Raw genomic sequence first — 20,057 nt, forward strand, 5'->3', positions numbered from 1 at the left:
GATCCAAATGATGCCCCCTAGTGTTTTGCAAAAACGTTTTTACAGTCTTTAGTGTGGAAAAACATCACTCAAACTCTGATGTTGTCATGGGTGTAGTAATGCCAACTCTTAAAAGCTTTATGGTCTCAGAAAAAGATTTCTCTAAGTTGTTTTCACACAAAAAGTTAAATAAAGCCTTGGCACCACCAGTAGTTTGATGGAAGTCACGTCTTCCATACGGAACCGAAAGTTCTGTACGCAATCTGGCTTTGTCTAACATAGGATAGGCTTCTATTGTTTCTGGGAGTGCCTCAGCTGGGAAAGATTTGTCATGTCTTTCAAAAAGGTCACTTCACAATAGTGTTGCACTTACAAGATGCTCTGTGAATGCAAAGGGCTCTCTGGCATGGACCACAATAATGTCACAGACTTCTTTTGCTTCTTGGGTCAAAGTATTTATTTGCAGTCTCCGGTTTACAAATGTACATTCTTGTGGCAGTGTAGAATCCAAACTGTCAATGGATTCCCATACTTTGGTGATGCTTGTCACAAAGTCTGTAGTAGCTTTCTGGACAGACACAGTGTCAATGTCTCGCTTTTGCAATTGATTATCTAAAATGTCTACCTGGGGCATTATAAAGTGAAATAGAAACAGAAATAATATAAATTCTCTATCATTTAATGTTCTACTAAATCCCTTAGCTTCACATCCAGTATGTGACTCAAAATCACCACTGTTTGCAATGGTTGACATGCATTCAAGAAGATCGTCTCTGTATTAATAAATTATCAATATTGCTCCAATTTTGAAGTTCCAGCGAGATGCAAACCCTCTTGGAAGACTTCTTGAAACTATTTGTTCAAGAATATCAGTCCTTTTCAGGGAACGTGCAAAAAATGCTGGTATACCACCAATCTCTGAAAAGAAAATGTTAACTCTAGATATTTTGGAGGAAGTCTGTTCCATAATTAGGTTAAGTTGGTGGGCGTAGCAAGCATAGCAATGAATATAATGTGCATTTGGGTAAACATCCCTGATTTTGTTTCACACTCCACCTGACTGTGTCTTAGTAGAGACATCAGTTGTATCGTCAGATTGGATAGCTACATAATCAGTGCTTCTCAACTGCTGTGTAATATATTCTCCTATTACTTCCAGCATACAGTCCAGCAATTTATTCTGAATAGTTTTAGAAGTGCCTTTAAACACTGTGTTTTTAATGCTGGAAAAAAAATCAACAAGGTCCCTGAACACGCCAGGATTTAGAGACTCTTCAGTTTCATCATGGCCTCGAAATGCCAATTCAAAGGCACCACAAAAACGAATACAGTCAATCAATTTCGATAAGATGTATTGGTTTTTATCCACTTCTGCATTATGTTTTCTTACTCCCACACGGTATGCTTCGTTCAATTGCTGTACAATGTCCAATTTTCCAAAAAGAGATCATTTCAACATATTTGTTAAATGGGATTTACAGGAACCATGGTTTTTTATTTTTTGAGCCAGATGCTTTAGGTCAGTAACTCCTGTTTTTGTCCCGGTAACTTCACCTCCAAAAGTAAGCAAGGGAAACAGAATAAAGCATTTTTAGAAGCGCTACCAGTAAGTCACTCTATCCTCTCATACCATGTTCTGGTAAACCAACATGTATAACCCTTTCCCATATCTTTTGCAGACTGCTCAAATTTAATTTCAGGTTTATCAACTCCGAATGTTTTCACTTGCAGTTTATCTGCATGTGTCAAGCCCAAAAAAGGCGTTTACTAGTAAACTGTCAACTGTGTTCATTGTGTCTAGCAATAGATTAGACTGGAAATAGAAAACCTAACCTGTCTTTAAATATTCCCTAGGTTGAAGACACAAAAACTATATTATGCAAAATACTGATTAAACTAATTTGAATTTTCATGCACACAATATTAACAGCAATTAGTCATCCATCCTCATTCTGACAGGAATGCAACTGCAGCAGCACATACAGCTGTCCCCCAAGCGGTATAGCCTTGTAACTAGTTCAGAATTCCTCCTGGAATCCTGTTAATAATTAAAATATGATGAAAGCTTTGAGGCTAAGTGCCATTGCATGCACAACCCCATTGGCGATTGAAAAGCTTGAGCATGTCAATTCAGTGATCTGCCTAGAATTTAAAGGGTATAGCCCAATTATGGGGTCCTTGAATTACTATTATAAGGATAAAATCACTATATATTAGGAGTAAACCTAAAACAAAGAACTTATACATTTGAACTTGATTTGATTTGATTTATCCACTTATAAAGCGCGCGATTGCCTGAAGGCGTCTTGGCGCTAAGACAGATAGCAAGCCTCAAAGAGGAGAAAAAAAAGAACAACAACTCCCCTAACAGTCAACCATAAAAAGCCAGGTTTTCACTGCCTTTCTAAACGTGGCCAGCAATGGACTTTCTTTTATGCTAAGTGGCAGCCGGTTCGATGTCCGAGCTGTATGTACCAAGAAACTTCTACCACCCCAATTGGTTCGTCTGAATTTCGGGATGCTAATTAATTTCAGTTGCCTTGATCTGAGCATCCTGACTGGTTCGTACAATTTCAAATTAGTTCGCAGAAACTGTGAGCCTGAGCCCTGAACAGTCTTGTATGCCAGGCAAAGTGATTTAAAACATACTCTTTTTGCCACTGGAAGCCAATGTAAGAGTTTTAATTTAGATGTAATTGACTCATATTTGGGGATGCCAAGCACTAACCTCGTCACTGCATTCTGTGGTATACAACGTTTAGCACGCATTTTTTACCACGCACTACCCTTACAACGCAGGCATTACCATGCATACCATTACAACGCATTGCGCTGGGGGGCGCTCTAGGATAGGGAATAAGTTTAATTTTATATCCAACACCTTCCCTAGTGTCCACGGGGACTGGAGTTGGAATATAAAATTATACTTACCACTATCCAGCACCTAAAAAGCGCTATGCGTTGTAACGGTATTCGTTGTAAATACCGCGTTGTAATGGTATGCGTGGTAATAGTATGCGTGCTAACGTCATACATCCCATTCTGCAGGCGTTGTAACTTGGATAGGATTTGTTTTCTAGCGCCAGCGTATAAAGCATTTCCGTAGTCTAACCTAGACAATGCCAATGCCGTCACCACCGTTTTTCGGGTATCGTCTGGTATATAAGGCAATAGTTTCTTTATCATCTTTAAGATAAACCAAACTGAGGATCCAAGTTTATTTGCTTGAGCATAAAAAGAAAGTTTGATGTCAAGGGTCATGCCCAGATTTTTTACTTTGTCTACCGGGTCGGGGCAACTCCCCAGGTTGTCCGGCCAGCAGGCTGGAGACCAGATATTAGCATTTCCTCCCAGCACCAGCACTTCACTCTTGTCATCGTTCAACTTCAAACAGTTGTCCGTCATCCACTGACTGACCTGTGACATACAATGTTTGAATTTGGCTGCTGTCTCATTCACCTCCTTACTGATAGACACCACTATCTGGGTGTCGTCGGCATAAGACACTGGGGTAAAGCCACATTCCCTTATAATTTTTGCCAGTGGGGCTACATATAAATTAAAAAGGGTAGGGCTTAAGGCAGACCCCTGTGGTACCCCACAAGGTGAACTAAATGATTTGGACTTTGCCTCTCCCAGCTCGACTGAGAAGGTTCTATTCCGAAGATATGAGGCAAAGAAAGATGTTACAGAATCATGGACCCTTACTTCTGCTAGGCGGGCCAGGAGTGTCTCATGGCTGACCGTGTTGAAGGCCACCAATAGGTCTAATAACACTAAGGCAGCCTTCCCTCCATCGTCTAGCACCCTCCTGAGTTCTTCAACCGCCATCAGCAGAGCTGTTTCCGTGCCATGTCCCTCCCGGAAACCATATTCAGAATGATCTAACCAACTGCCCTCTGCTAAATACAGGGACAGCTGTTTAATAGTTTCTCTAGGATTTTTGCAACAAATGGAATCCTGGCTATGGGTCTATAGCTACTGGGCTCCTCATTATCCAAATTCGATTTTTTCAGGAGCGGCCTTATTGATATACTTTTCCAAACATCAGGGAACATCCCAGATGTTGTAATTTGTGTGAAGAGTTTCACCAGAAGGGAACTGAGTAGTTCTGGGAAAAGATGCATTACTTTAGGAGGACAGGGGTCCATTGGACTGCCTGAACTGGTAGAGTGCACTTCCTTCATAAATTGCTCTAAAGTAGGTGGGGAAAATTGAAACATTGGAGTCTGCGGTAACTCCTCCGCTGCTTTTTTTGGGCCGGAGATAACCAGATCTACATTGTTTGAAAGGTGATTCTTAAAAGAATTAAAAACCAAGGAAACCTTATTCACAAAGAATTCACCCTAAGTGTTGCAAAAATCCGATGTTATTGGCTCTGAGCTGATGTTATCAATTTGTGCTAGTTTCTTAACAGTAGAAAAAAGGGCTTTACTAGATCCTTTTGAGTCATTAATTTTTTGCACAAAGTAGTTGCTATTTTCCGTTATAATCAATTTTTTGTACGTGCCTAAAGCCACTTTATAGTCTTCTTTATGTTTGACATCATAGTTTGACCTCCATTTTTTCTCTGCCCTTCTGCAGCTCTGTTTTTGAGTCTTAAGTGCTTCCGAGAACCAAGGCTGTGATGGCGTTTTCCTTTTGAAGGTTACTTTCCTTAGTGGGACAGCCACCTGCACTGCAGCCTTGACTAGATGGAAAATAATACAAAACATGTTGAAAATTTCTGTAAAAAGCATAGAGGGCATTGAGCAATACCCTTTAAAAGAGTTCTAGGCAGATCTATGATATATCCAGTAGCCGTCTGTACCAAGCACAGCAAAATAAATTTATATATTTCCAATAAAGAGTTTAACATTGCAGTTAGACTATTTCCAAATTCAAAAAATATTTAGATGGAGCTATTCTACACACACGACAGGCTATAATTACATCTTATAGACAGTGCTAATCATATCAGTGATCCTATTACTAAATGGACAGTCACACTGTCACAACACGTTAGATAGATTTTATATATCCTACTCACTGTACATAGTCTGTGAGCATTAAAAATATGGTGCAGAAAAAAGTAGACTGGAAAACATCAGTGTGAAAAACATTGTTGACTGAAAAAATAGAGTGAAAATAGGTAGTCGCTTTCATGCATTATACGGGAAACATAAGTGTACTAGTAGCAGGGGTAAGGGCCATTCTCCCAAAGTAAACAGGAGCATTTAAAATGAGGTGAGGTAAAGGGTCATGAGACTAGCAATGAAGTGTATGAGTCAGGTAAAGTTAGCGTTAATGGATAGTTACGGGATTTTAGGGCAGCACTAGCGAGTAGTACAGGGCTATTATGAATCAGGATAGCATTAAAGAGTAGTACATTTCTAAGCACCAAGAATGTATGGGTAGTTTGGGGTTTAATATCTTTAGGGACGGTATGCATTAAGGGATAGTAAGCGAGTATTAGGCTACCGTTGGATACATGAAAGAGTGCATACAATAATAAAAGATTTAAAAATCAAAATTTTGGGAATTTTCATAGTTAATCATGAAAATACACAAAATTATCCCCTTAAAATTTTTACTCGCCACACCCTCATACTCTCTGCACTGTTCTGCTAGGATAAACCAACAGGCCTCCACACCTAAAGACCACACAGTTGAAACCCATACACAGCTGAATGTGGACATTTGCGGTAAATAGAGAAGCATGTCCTACCTTCTGGCCTGAGGTCAAGGACCAGGAAGCTGAGTTTCGATCAAATAACTGTTGCAGCAGGGCCGGAGCCACCACGTGTCTTCATTTGATATCTCGCAGTACTGATTTTGAACATGATTATATTACGATCAGTCTTAACTCCAATTTCTCATGTGCTAAAAGAATTCAAACAAGAATTATTACCAACAATTACTGGGCTGTATTCATGTAATGTTTCTAGTGAATATGCTATCTGTACAATCCTGTTTTACAAAAAACAAATAAACACAAATATTTAAGATAATAATATCAGGTGCTTTAATGGAATGTGCATGAGTGCAATTGAGATCCTGGGTCTCTGCAAGCATTGTGATTAGTGTCATTTTGTGTAGAGTTGCTGGTTTCTGCAAAGAAGTGCATACACGTTTAAACGTATATATGTGAACCAATGTGTGTGTATGTTTTAATATGTGTGCATTGCAGTGAGTGCCTGTGGCACTGTACATGAACTCTAGAATCCTGTTGGTGTAGTGAGTAGAGTTATGGGAACACCTTATGTGACTCTACAGTGGCTGAACCCCAGCCCTGCCTGTCTCTGTGCCTCTTACCAACATTGGCTCCATGTGTGAGTCCCGCCAACACAGCAGTATGGGGCAATAGACAGGACTGTGCTCCTTCGGCCAACCCGGAACCCAACTCAACTTCTTGCCCTGTGTGAGAGACCCCAGACAGCCAGAGAAGCGACTCCAAGCCCCAGGTACTCTTTCTGGAGGGCCAACGGCCTGACTTCAACCCCCCCACTGCATTGAAGACTATTCCGAGGAGGAGGTGACCAGTAGACTCATTTTAGGATTACTATGATTCCCTCAAAGGGAGCACCTGCATCTTTCTTGAGCATTGTAATCCCCCAGGAGAATGAGCAATTAACTTTACTCTCTTGATAAACTGATTAGACTGTTGTCCTTTAGGCTTACCTTTAGTTAGATAAAGATGGCCTCTTCTTCTACAACTGGTGTTTTTGTGGTGTCTTTCCCTGTGTTACTTTATTATGTATTGCACTAATACTTTACACATTGCCTACCTGCTCTTGGCCAAGCTACCAGACGATGAGCAGAGGTAATCTTACATGTGTATCTGAATTAACCTGACTATAATGGTGGGTTATTGCTGGCTTAGGTGTATACCCTAGCCAACCACAATCCCCATTTGTAAGAGGGACACATTCAGCAGTGCCTGCAGGTTGTCTGCTTTCATTCCAAGCAGCAACGTGCAAAGGGAGTGGGGGGAGGGGCTCATCAGATTCCATCAGGCCGAATTTAAAGAGCCATTGGCATCCTGTTGTTCCAGGGAGCTATCTAGAGCTTCACACCTAAATGTAAATGCCTCGACCGGGGTGAAGCAGCTGCCCTCATCCTCCTGGACCTCTCAGCCTCCTTCAACACCGTTTCCCACTAAACCCTCTGCGCAAGATTCCACAACGCCGGCATCCACGACAAAGCCCTGGATGGATCAACTCTTTCCTCACAGGCCGAACACAGAGAGTCAGACTTCCCCCCATTCAACTCAAAACCCACAGAGATCATCTGCAAATGACCTCCGGGATCCACCCTCTTCAGTATCTAAAAGGTTCCACTTGCAGACATCGTCAGAAACCACAGACTCAACATTGTCTCCTATGTCGACGACACCTAGCTGATTTTCTCCCTCACAGAAGAACCCACAGCCACCAACAGCAACTTCCACAAGGAGATAAAGCAGTCTCCACCTGGATAAAGGACAGCTGCCTCAAGCTTAGCTCAAACAAGACCTAAAGGGCTCATTATGATGGCGGGTTGACCTCAGTCTGCCCGCCATCATAACGGTTCTGGACCGCCCGCCAGACGTGCAGCAGTCCCACCAGTGCAGTTAGGACGCACCCGCCATACTGGTGGGCGCATTCTGGCCTTTTAACATTGCGGATAGTGCTGCTGGCTGCAGCACCGTCCGCAACGTGAAAAGAGCATGCACAGCATTTCCCTGCACCACGGGGCAGGCACCACGCGGTGCCTGCCACTTGATACATGGAACTCATGGTACCCCCCAGTGCACTCCCCCTACACACACACAGACAGAGGGCCCACAATGGGTACACAAAGCCAGTCTCTGCCTGTCTTTCTGCCGCAAAAAGACAGGCAGAAGGGCATACCCTAATCACTATGGCAGTGCCTGCACGGCACTGCTGCAATGTTGCCCTGGTTCCGGGTTCCGCATGTCAGGTGGAAAAGGACCATTGTGATTCCAACCACCATCCTAATTTGGCGGTGGGAATTTTCAGTATGATGGTGGAAGGACCGCCACTGCCGGCCCGGCGATGGTGGTCCTTCAGCCATCGTAATGAGCCCCTAAGTCCTCATCTTGGGATCCATTCCTCAGAGCTGCCACCCCCTCTGCCTGGGATGACTCCTAATGGCCCAGGCAGAGCAGATTCACAGCATTTGGAACCCCCTCTACCCACTGACCATGCGCAAAACCTTGGCAGCTTCTTGAACTCCTCACTCTCAATAAACCACCAAATCAACGCTGTTTCATCCTCCTATTTCCACACGCTCCATCTACTTCATAAGATCTTGCAGTGCATCTCCCCCATGATGGTGCGATCCCGGACAAGGCCCTAACCTAAAGTGTTCATGATGAAGCCCTTCTACGCATGGAAACTAGATTTAAACCTACGACCAGTTTGGGTCTCAATAGGTATACATTTTACACTCGTGCACAAAGAGAGTTAGAGTCATTTGATGATTTCTTGACAGCACTTAGGTCCCCTGTTATTTCGTGTGAATTTGGGAATATGGCTGATGAGATGATTAGGGACCAGATTATTGTACATGTCAGGAACAAAAAAACGCGAGAACAGTTATGGTTCCTAGGAAACCCTAATTTGCATGACAGTATTGCCACTGCGAAAGCTATTGAACAGTCAGAAAAGTGGATGAAAACCATAGAGGATGTTAATGCGAAAGGTGATAAGGCAAATAAATGTGTAGATGAAGTTTGTGCCATGGCAAATTCGAACAAAACCTATAGTGCGAATAGAGGCGTTGAAAAGAGTGTAGTATGTTTTAGATGTGGGAATCCCAATCATGTTGGCTCTTTTAGATTTTGTCCAGCAATTGGTAAAGAATGTACCAAGTGTGGTAGAATAGGGCACTTCGCCAAAGCATGTAGAGATGACAGGAAGAGGAATTTTAGTAAAGGAAAAAATGTTGTTAAAAATAATGACGTTTCTTGAGTGCGCTGTACTCATTTAACAGATGCAGAAGGTTCTGATGTAAAAAGAATGGTGGTTTCTTTAATAGATCTTTGTGCTTTGGAAGTTGAAACACTTAATTCACCAAAATGTTTAGTGAAGTTTTTGGAAAAAAATATAGAACTCATGGCAGATTCTGGTTCTCCTTGGACAATAACCACTGAAGTTTATTTCAATGGAAAGTTCTCTGATAAGTTTTCCTTCAAAGATTTAAGTTTGCCAGACATTAGTGCCCAAGGTTTCCATGGATCATCTATTGATTTTTTAGGCTTTCCCTCCTCTGAAATACAGTTCAAAGACAGAACTGCTTGTTCCTGACATTTACAATAATCTGGTCCCTAATCATCCCATCCTCGTCGCCAGTGTTAAATTCCAAATAAAAAGATACAACATCCAGGTTTAGTCCAAGATGAAAGTTTAATCCAGAAGGCACAGTTCACAGATCTTCCAAGTCCAGTTGCAGAATGACCAAAAGCACATTCTAAAAAGAATGAAGGCAACTGGAAAGGCATGTGCCATAATCATAAAATCACAATGTACTTAAAGGGGAAGGTAACAATTATAACAAATAACCAACAGTATATAAAATGTGAAAGAGACAATATAACAGCTTTCAATGGCTCTTAGACAACCAAGAGATTCATATCCAACATAGCTGACAGTAGTACTTTTGGGGTCCAGGGATCACTGCCACCTTTACTTGTACAATGAAATGAAGGTGTCTGATTTAAACGAAAAACAAAGGGGCATATTCTCAAGGATGTATCGCAGAGTTATCAGGCACTTTATTGCAGCCCAAATGGCAATAAATTTATCGCTCCATTTACAAGCTGGTGCTAACAGCCCATATCACCAGTTCACCTGCGATAGCAGCCGCAAAAATCGTCGCCACAGATGACGCCCTCAACTAACGCTAATGAAATGCAGGGTAGGCGTTCCCGTGCAAAAAGCCACAACAACAACACTCCGCAACATTCTGAATCCAAAAGAGGTTATACGGCACGTTAGCAGCAGGAAATTAACACTTGCCTGGTGTAAAGTCAGGCGACAGCCTGCACCAGAAAAGGGACCCCAGCCCAGAGCAACACCTGAAGAAAAACAGAAGCCATGGAGCTACTGATCATGTAGCTCAGAGCCCCAACAGGGCCACAACACCCACCGCCAGGCCCGCTACCCCTCTTGCCCCCCTGACACTCCCCAGCTCCCCATGACCACCACAGAGGCAGCGCAGACACAGACAGCAAACCTTCAGAACACACACCAGCCTCACAGATATGACACCGAAGTATGTCATTGCCCACTACAGGCTCAAAAGAACAACCATGCATTCCGGACATCATTGTCCACAGGCTGACAGTACCAACACAGCGGGCAACCAACATCCCACCTTAGACAAAGCTGCTGGCTGTGTTGCATCTGTTGGCCTCTGGTACCTTCCAACCGACAACTGCCAGAGTCGGAGAAGTCACAAAGCCAGCCCAATCAAAGTTCTTCAAACCTGTCCTGAATACCATCATCAGCTTGGTACCCCAGTACCTATACTTCGCCCACACTGCGCAGAAACAGCTAGAGACCAAGCAAGGCTTCTACACCAAAGCTGGCTTCCCGCACGTGTTGGGGGCAATTGACTACGCACATGTCCTACTTGTGCCCCCTGCCGACACTGGACACAATTACTGCAACAGAAAGCACACACATTCCATCAATGTTCAGGTAATAGTGGACCACCGGGAACTCTTCACCAATGTTGTCGCCAACTACCCAGGCAGTGTGCATGATGCATACATCTTCCGAAAGTCAATCATTAACCAGCGTTTCCAGGCGCACTTCAAATCATCATCATGCAATTCACAACTCTGAAATGCATACATCACAAAGTCACATACAGCATGCCAAAGAACATGCCCACCCACCAGGCATGACAGAACAACGTACTATGGGAACCTGGGCCAGCCATGTACACAAGCCATCAACGGCATAGCACCTCAGCCACATATTAGCAGAATGTGGGGAGAGGTGGGACCCAGGCATGTGCGAAGGAAGCAAGTGACTGATGAATGAGAAGGTACAGAATGCCAAGTGTGGCGTGGGTGTGCTGGACAGACTGCAGTATGCAGAACACACACATATTCATGTTCATATACACCGCTGGTGTATGGAGTGTAGTGGACAGTGGATGGCGGACGCAACCATGTCACCCCAGGCAGTAGGGTAGACCTGGGACATGTAGCTGTGTTGTACCTCCCTTGGAGCCTAAGCAGAGTGGACAGGAATACGACAATACAGTGTAGGGGTGTGGCTCCTCTACACATGGATCTGGGTGTGGTTAAGTTCAGGCCTTGCCAAGGCAGTTACTCATGCGTGTGTGTCTATTGTGGTGTCTACGCCACCCGTCCCTCAATGGATGATGTTGCTATGTGGTATGCCCCTGGAGTGCAGGCTCACCCAAAGGGGTACAAAAGGGAGGGCATGCCCGCTCAGGTCGGGGATCACACAGTGCTGTGTGTGTTGTGTGCGTCCACTGTGCCACTCCTGTGGCCTGGTCGCCCCCACGCTCCTCCTGCTGCCTACTTGCCTACCTGCCTGCCTGCCTTCGCCCGGGCGACCCAGCCGCCGCTGAGCCGCCCGCCCGCACCAGAGCACCAGAGTTTCCCGCCGCTGCCTCCCTGCGGCCCTGCCCCCTGACAGCCGATTGGCCAACCCGCCGCCGACCCTCCTCCCGGCTGCCCTCTTATGTCACCCCCGCGCACGCGCAGCGGTCACACGCAGCGGGTGCACCGATTGTGCGCCGAAGGCGCGCCAAAGGCAAGCCCGTCTGCGCCCGTCTGCGCCCGTCCGCGCCTGGACCGCGCCCAGCGCCAGAACCCCTGGCCCCAGCCGCCGTTGCAAGAATACCCAACAGACCTATGATGCCGCCACTCTCTACGCACTCAATACCGGCCGGAACCCTGCCTGCAACCGAGCAACCCCAAGACGCACCCACGGACCCTTAGCCTGCCAAGCCTGCCGATTCACCTGCTACCGGACCTGCACTACCCCGCCAAGTCGAGCACCAGCAGCAACCACCTGAAGTGCATCCTGCTCAACACCCGCTCCGTCCACAGGCACGCCGTGGAACTCTGGGACCTGCTCGACGCGACAACACCGGACGTCGCCTTCCTCACCGAAACCTGGATGAATGCCTCCTCAGCGCCCGACATCGCCATAGCCATCCGGGTCGGATACAAGATCACCCGTAAGGACCGCGTCAACCAGACGGGAGGAGGCATTGCCATCGTACACAAGAACACCATCCGCATCTCGACTAACTCCGACGAAACCTTCACCGCCGCCAAACACCTGCACTTCCAGATACACACCGACCCCAAGACCACCACCCGAGGCACCCTCATCTACCGACCACCGGGACCACGCACGCAATTCAGCGAAGACATTGCAGACTTCATCAGCCCCCACGCCCTTCCCTCCGCCGACTACATCCTCCTAGGGGACCTCAACTTCCACCTGGAGAACAACAACGACTGAAACACCACCGCCCTGCTGGACAACCTCGCCAACCTCGGACTTAAGCAACTGGTGAACACCCCCACCCACTACGCCGGCCACACGCTTGACCCCGTCTTCTCATCCAGCAAGCACATTTCCGTCAGCCACGCCACCGGACTCCACTGGACCGACCACAGCTGCGTCCACTTCAACTTCAGAAGAACTACGGCCAACCACCACCCGCAACAGGTTCCCCGCCGAAGCTGGAGCAAGATCACCGCCGAACAGCTCACCGCCTCCCTCAACCAGAACACTCCCACCAGCACAACGGACCCCAACGAAGCAGCAAACAACCTCACCAAGTGACTGACTGCCTGCACCGATGACCTCGCACCACTAAAGAACCCTCCTAGCAGACCCGGCAGCAAGAAAACCTCTTGGTTCACCGACGAACTCAAGGAGTCCAAGAAGAACTGCCGCACCCTCGAGAAAGCCTGGCGGCTCGACCAGACCACAGACAACAGGACCGCCCTCAAGCACGCCACCCGCAAACACCACCAGCTGATCCGCCCAACCAAGAAGACGGCACTCAAAGAACAACTGGACAACAACGCCCACGACAGCAAGGAACTCTTCAGCATCGTCAAAGAGTTCTCCAACCCCAGCGCCGGAAATAACGACATCACTCCCTCGCAAGACCTCTGCAACTCACTTGCCTCGTTCTTCCACCGCAAGATCGCCGACATACACAACAGCTTCGACGCACAGACCACGCACCCTACCCTCTGCAACTGGACCCCGATCAGCACCGAAGACACCACTCGCACTATGAACTCCATCCACTCCGGATCACCAACCGGCCCATGCCCACACCACGTCTTCAACAAAGCTGACGCCATCATCGCACCCCATCTCCGAGACATCATCAACTCCTCCTTCCACACCGCCACCTTCCCGGAGAGCTGGAAGCACGCCGAGCTGACCGCCCTCCTGAAGAAACCAACGGCAGACCCCACCGACCTCAAGAACTACCTTCATATATTGCTCATTCCTTTTCCGGCCAAAGTAATCGAGAAGACCGTCAACAGACAGCTTGCCGCCTTCCTCGAGACTAACGGAGCCCTCGACCCCTCGCAGTCCGGGTTCCGGGCCAACCATAGCACCGAGACCGCCCTAATCGCAGCCCCCGACGACATCAGAACCCTGATTGACAACGGGGAAACAGCGGCCCTCACCCTCCTGGACCTCTCTGCGGCGTTCGACACTGTCTGCCACCCACCCTAGTTCAACGCCTCAGCAACATCGGAATCAGAGAGAAAGCACTGGAGTGGATCATCTCGTTCCTCGCCGGAAGAACCCAGAGAGTCTGCCTCCCTCCGTTCAGATCCGAGGCCACCGAAGTCATCTGCGGCGTACCACAAGGATCTTCACAAAGTCCAACCCTCTTCAACGTCTACATGAGCCCCCTCGCAGCCATCGCACGCCAACACAACCTCAACATCATCTCCTACGCCGACGACACCCAGCTGATCCTCTCCCTCACCAACGACCCCACACCGCCAGAGCCAACCTACACGAAGGGATGAAAGACGTCGCCGACTGGATGAAGAACAGCCGCCTTAAACTGAACTCAGACAAGATGGAATTCCTCATCCTGGGATCATCACCCTCCGCCTGGGATGACTCCTGGTGGCCCCCGGCCCTGGGCACCGCTCCCAAACCAACGGACCACGCACGCAACCTGGGCTTCATCCTGGACTCCTCCCTGTCGATGACCAGACAAGTCAACGCCGTCTCATCTTCATGTTTCAACACCCTGCGCATGCTCCGCAAGATCTTCAGATGGATCCCCACCGAAACCAGGAAGACCGTCACCCAGGCACTCGTCACCAGTCGATTGGACTACGGGAACACCCTCTACGCCGGAACCACAGCCAAACTTCAAAAAAGACTCCAACGCATCCAGAACGCCTCCGCACGACTCATCCTGGACATCCCTCGACACAGCCACATCACCGGACACCTGAGAGACCTGCACTGGCTCCCCGTCAGCAAGAGAATCACGTTCAGACTCCTCACCCACGCACACAAGGCTCTCCACAACCTGGGGCCCAAGTACCTCAACGACCGCCTGAACTTCTACATGCCCACCCGCCAGCTACGATCGACCAGCCACGCCCTCGCCACCGTACCACGCATCCGCAGAGCCACCGCCGGAGGAAGATCCTTCTCCTACCTGGCAGCCAAGACTTGGAACTCCCTCCCCACCCACCTACGGCGAACCCAAGACCATCTCTCCTTCAGGAAGCAGCTCAAGACCTGGCTGTTCGAGCAGTAACTTACCCCTCTCCCCCAGCGCCTTGAGACCCTCCTGGGTGAGTAGCGCACTCTACAAATGCCGTGATTGATTGATTGATTGATTGCTATTAGGGCAGCATGCGCCAAATGTCTGCTGTGTCAGCCCTGTCCTTAAAATGGGCCTGCACACACATGGCCAGCCACCTTCAGCACACATCATCACTGTGTCGTGGTCAGGCTTGTGGACATGCGCAGAGAGGCATGACAATGGTGTGCCGTATGGGTGGAAGTGATGCTACCGCGCTGCACACACCAGTGACTATGCTCGGGTGGAGGGAGGTGTAGCAGTGAAGCTACATAATACACATTGATGCCATTCATTTGTGACAAGGAGTTCATGTCATACAAGAATCGCTAAGTTACACATATAACACACCAATGAACCAGTGAGCCTGCCAACACATCATGCAGTATGTTGTCTTGACTCATGTCTCTTTGCACTGTCACAGGTGACCAAGGATATGCACTCTGCACTTGGATGATGACACCCCTCCGATCCCCAAACACACAGGCCCAGAGGCAGTACAATTTTGCCCACAAACGCGCCAGGGACATTGCAGGGCGCACACTTGGCATGTTAAAGTCAGGTTTCAGGTGCTTGGACGTCACAGATGGAAGGCTCCTGTACAGCCCAGATATTGTGTGCAAGATGATCGTTGCATGTTGTGTTGATGAGATATAAATTCAATATATGTGTCGTTGGCCCAATGTATCCAATATAATCATATTATTATAGTGTTGTAGGTAACCCCATGTATATAGTCGTGGAAACTGCCCACGATCGGGCCTTTTGGTATAACCGACGCCATCTTAGTTTAGTTTCCCCGTGTTCACTTAGTCTTCTGTGAAAACACGTGATGCGCCCCTGTATAGAAACCTAAGATGGTAGCCCAGGCTGAGCATAGATCGTTAGTTTGTAGCTCAGGGAAACCCAAAGTCACATCTGCTCTTCTTGTAGGATGCGCACATTCTTACAGGCCCCGTCCCTGTCAATCCCCGTTTCCAGATTGAAAGGGAGGCACCTTACTGACCTGCCCCCAGAATAGCTTAGGCTCAGCTACTAGCAATCTATTGTGCCTTATATGGGTCTTCCTGCTGGCTCTCTGTCAAATAGTACTTTTCCACGTTACCTTATATCATGCTGTGTGAAACGTATATATGCTTTGTGTTGCTTGTATTCAGACAGTCTTCCGAGGGTCGAATAGACTGAGATTCCCCTGCGTAGGGCCTATTTTTGCAAAATAAACGATTGAACCTTCTCCATTGCCGACTGACTTGTTACTTGTAAATGAGGTTTGTGGGCTATTCAGTGAGTATGGCTCCATTATAGAATTTTTGGTACCTCAGTTGGCGACTCCACCGGGACTCCGCGATAGGGTTGTCCCCTCCTGTAAACAGGAGTAGAGGGACAGGGAGGAGTTCTGGCCGAGAGGGTGGACAGAAAGAGGATCCTGATTGGAGACACCAGTTTGTGGTAAGAAAAACAAGAAATTCTACTCACGAGTCCAGTATCTTTCCCAGCTGCTAAAAGACCCTTCGCCGGAGTCCTACGGGCTTAACCCGAGAGAGAGAGAGAGCTGACCATGTTGGTCTGTAGAAAAGTCGGCAGTGGAGAATCCGCAATCGGACCTGAGTGTACCAGGTGAGTGAATTGTACTGTATATTTGATTCAGCGCCAAAGGAAGTAGAGAGCACTTGGAAGAGGTGATTTTCTTTTGCAACAGTTAACAGTATTTGGTAGTGGTCGGTGAAGCCGAGCCACAAGGGAATCTGGGGGTCTGACGTGGCAGCGGAGTGGCTGCACGGGTGGATGCCCCACAGACTTATTTGGTGAGATCTTGAGACAACGCCTGACGCCTTAGTGCTGCGCGAGGGTGCACACTCGGCCGAATTCTCTTCAGAAGAACCCATGGGAGCAACTGGGTAAGCTAGGGTTTCAGGAGATACGCTCCCAGCGGCCAGCCCAACCAGCACAGGACTATGGGATGGTCTGTAAGAGGGTTCGTGGTTCGCCTGTCGGGTGATCTCAGAACCGTCTAACAACTGTTTTTTTTTGGTGATATAATTGTTAGTCTGGAATCCGGCGAGATCGATTCCCAGGACAGGAGTCGATGGGCTCTGTTCGATTTTTGAAGACATGTCGTATTTGTATGAAATAAGTAGTGAGAAATAAGAACAGAGGAATTCCCATATTTTCTTGTCGAGCACTTTAAGATTATATACCGCAAGCGTGAATGAGCATGTGGTGAAGAGGATGTGTCAGAATGCGAGTGCAAGTGGCGTGTGGGTAACGTGTTGAGAACCTCCTAAATATGCCTTGTTTTAGTAAAATATGTTTTGGATGCTGCTGTCGGCGAGGTGGGAGGTTGGAAGAAAGACTGCCTGCCCCTCCGGAGGGCAGCCCAAGTTTTGATATGTATGTTAAACATGGTCTTACCCCTATTCTGTTTGGAATAAGTATAACAAAGACAACTCTGATTTGCAATGGCCTCTAACAGGGTCATTTTGATGAGAAAAAGATCAATTACTTGCAGAATAAATTATTTATAAAACAGAGCCGACAGTCGATGCTCGATTCCTTGAACTTATGGTTGAAGGAAGTGAAACGACGACGGATAAGGGAGGAGAAATTAGGGAAGCTTAAATCAGGACAGACTATTACTCAAAAGGCTGTAGCCTATGAAAAAGAAAAGGTGGAAAAGAATATTGAACAAATGAATAGACAATTTCGATTAGAAACTGAGAAAAGTTATGTAACTTGTACAGAAACTGGAGATGAGATAGAAGAACTGTTGGAGGCTCGTCCACCCCCTCCGTATGCCCCCCAGGGATTATACCCTGCTGTGTCTTTGGTTCGGGTGGGTCAGATTGGAGCTGCGCCAGCCGCTTGAGCTCCTGTGGCTGCGGCTGCTACTGCCCGAATAGATGAGCCCCCTCGTACACTGATGTTACCCCCACCTACCCTCCCGCCCACTACCTCAGCATTAATTTCCTTAAAGCCGGATCCTGATGTCCCCTCTCCCTTGCACCCTGTGTTTTTGACAACCCCTACGGGAGGTCTAATGGACCCCCGATGTGGGGCAACTTCTGCCCTTACAGACACGACACCCAAGCATCCTAGGGGAGACTTGAGTGATCAACGAGTTTTCACTAGGTCATCTTTGGGTTCCGAAGAAAGAAAATCTATAGTAATCCAGGCATCCCAGTGGATGCGAAACTCAATCCATACCTTAGAGGACATTTGGAGTACCATGAAAGATTTCTAACCAGTTGCTTTGCAACTGGCACTGGAAAACATGGCGATCCGACTGATTTCGCTATGGGAACAATGTTTCGAGGAGGGACTAGCCCCCCAGGTTTATTTGACATTAGGGATCGAGCTTTTAAGTTTAACTTACAAACTACTGAAGTTTTTCAAAATGTTGCAACACTTGTACACTATCGTGAAAGAATGCACAGAAAATGCGCTGAATGGGGAGCACAACACCCAATGAGGGAGGTACACCCCCTTTTCCAACCGAGCTTCCCGAGATAACAGATGGTAATGGACAAGTAGTAAGGGCTCGTGTGGACGCCCGACTTCAAGAACAATGGGTTTATTCCCCTTGGAAACGAAGTGAGGTCCTTACCTTAAAAGCACAGCTTCCCGATCCCCATAAGAATCCCACTGCCTATTATAAAGAATTGAATAAAGCTGCCAATTCTGCTGTTATTATTATTATTATATTTAAGTTTATAGAGCGCACAGCTACCCGAAGGTTTCCTGGCGCTAAGAACAAGTTGAGGGCGGAGTACCGGCAAAGTTAGACTGGAAAAGGGGAGGTCTATTGGTTAAACAACCAAGTTTTTACATCCCTGTGGAACTTGAGGTAGTTAAGTTCAGTATGCAGTATCCCAGCATTGGAACAAGCTCCCTCTGGCTCTACGCTCTTCCCAATCAGAAATCTTATTCCGTAAGTCACTGAAGACCCACCTGTTTTCCCTATAACATCCCCCTGTGCCCTCCACCCTCAAAGTTCTCAGCGCCGGGACGCCCCGTCGGGGTAGCTGTGCGCTCTATAAAATACACAAATAAATAAATAAATATGCAGGGGGAGAGGAAGAGAGTTCCACAGCGATGGAGCTAGATAAGCAAATGAGCGACCGCCAATTCTGGCTTTTTGAATCCTGGGAACCTGAAACTTGTGCTGATTGGATGAACGGAGGGTGCGGGAAGGGCAATATTGGTGAACTAAGGTTCTGAGATAAGGGGGGCTCTGCCTGTGTTGATTTTGTGCATAAAGCAGAGGGCCTTGAACTTTGCGCGATTTTCAATACGGAGCCAATGAAGGCTTCAAAGAGAGGTGGATGTAGAGGACTTGTTAGGAAGTTTGCAGCAGATCCGAACAGCCATGTTCTGTACCGTTTGCAGTTTACGAGTCACTTCCTTGCATGCCCCCAGAAAAAGAACGTTACCGTAGTCCAGTCTGGATGTAATTAAAGCCTGGACTACTGTTTGTATTGTGTCCTGAGGAAGCATTGAGAAGATCTTTCTGAGCCACTTGAGAATGGTTGTACAAGTAGAAGAGACTCTGACCGCATGTTGCTTCATAGATAACTGGTCATCAAAAATGATGCCAAGGTTGCGAGCAGTTTTGGAGGGGACAGGGAGAGTACCCATTTGTGGTGGCCAATAGTGCGGGCCCCATAAGGAGGTGTTGTGTCCAAACAGGAGAAGTTCCGTTTTCCCCCCATTAAGTTTTAATTTATTTTCATACATCCAGGTTGCAATATTATTAAGTTCTGAGCAGAGGGAAGAAATAGTAGAATGATGGCCCGTAGAGAGAGAGTAGATGATCTGGGTATCATCTGTGTAAGAATAGATGGTGAGTCCTGCTTGCTCAGCATTGGTGGCCAAAGGTCTAACATACCAATTAAAAAGTAGGGGACTCAGGATGGAGCCCTGGGGGACTCCATAAACAGATTTATGGACCTTAGAAGCCGATGTAGAAGAGAAGACTTGGAAAGTTCGATTGGTGAGGAAGCTTGCAAGCCACTTAAGGGCTGAGCCAGTGATGCCGGAAGACTTAAGAGTGTTAAGAAGGATGGTATGGGAAACAGTGTCAAAAGCGGCACTTAGGTCAAGCAAAATAAGTGCCACTGTTTCCCCTTTGTCGACCTGGCATCGAATGGTCTCAGAAACCCCCAAGAGAGTTGATTCAGTCGAGAAACCCGACCTGAAGCTAGACTGAGATTGGTGAAGAAGGTTCCATGATTCAACGT

This window comes from Lissotriton vulgaris, chromosome 4_1, assembly GCF_964263255.1.
Source record: "Lissotriton vulgaris chromosome 4_1, aLisVul1.2, whole genome shotgun sequence".
Taxonomy (NCBI): domain Eukaryota; kingdom Metazoa; phylum Chordata; class Amphibia; order Caudata; family Salamandridae; genus Lissotriton; species Lissotriton vulgaris.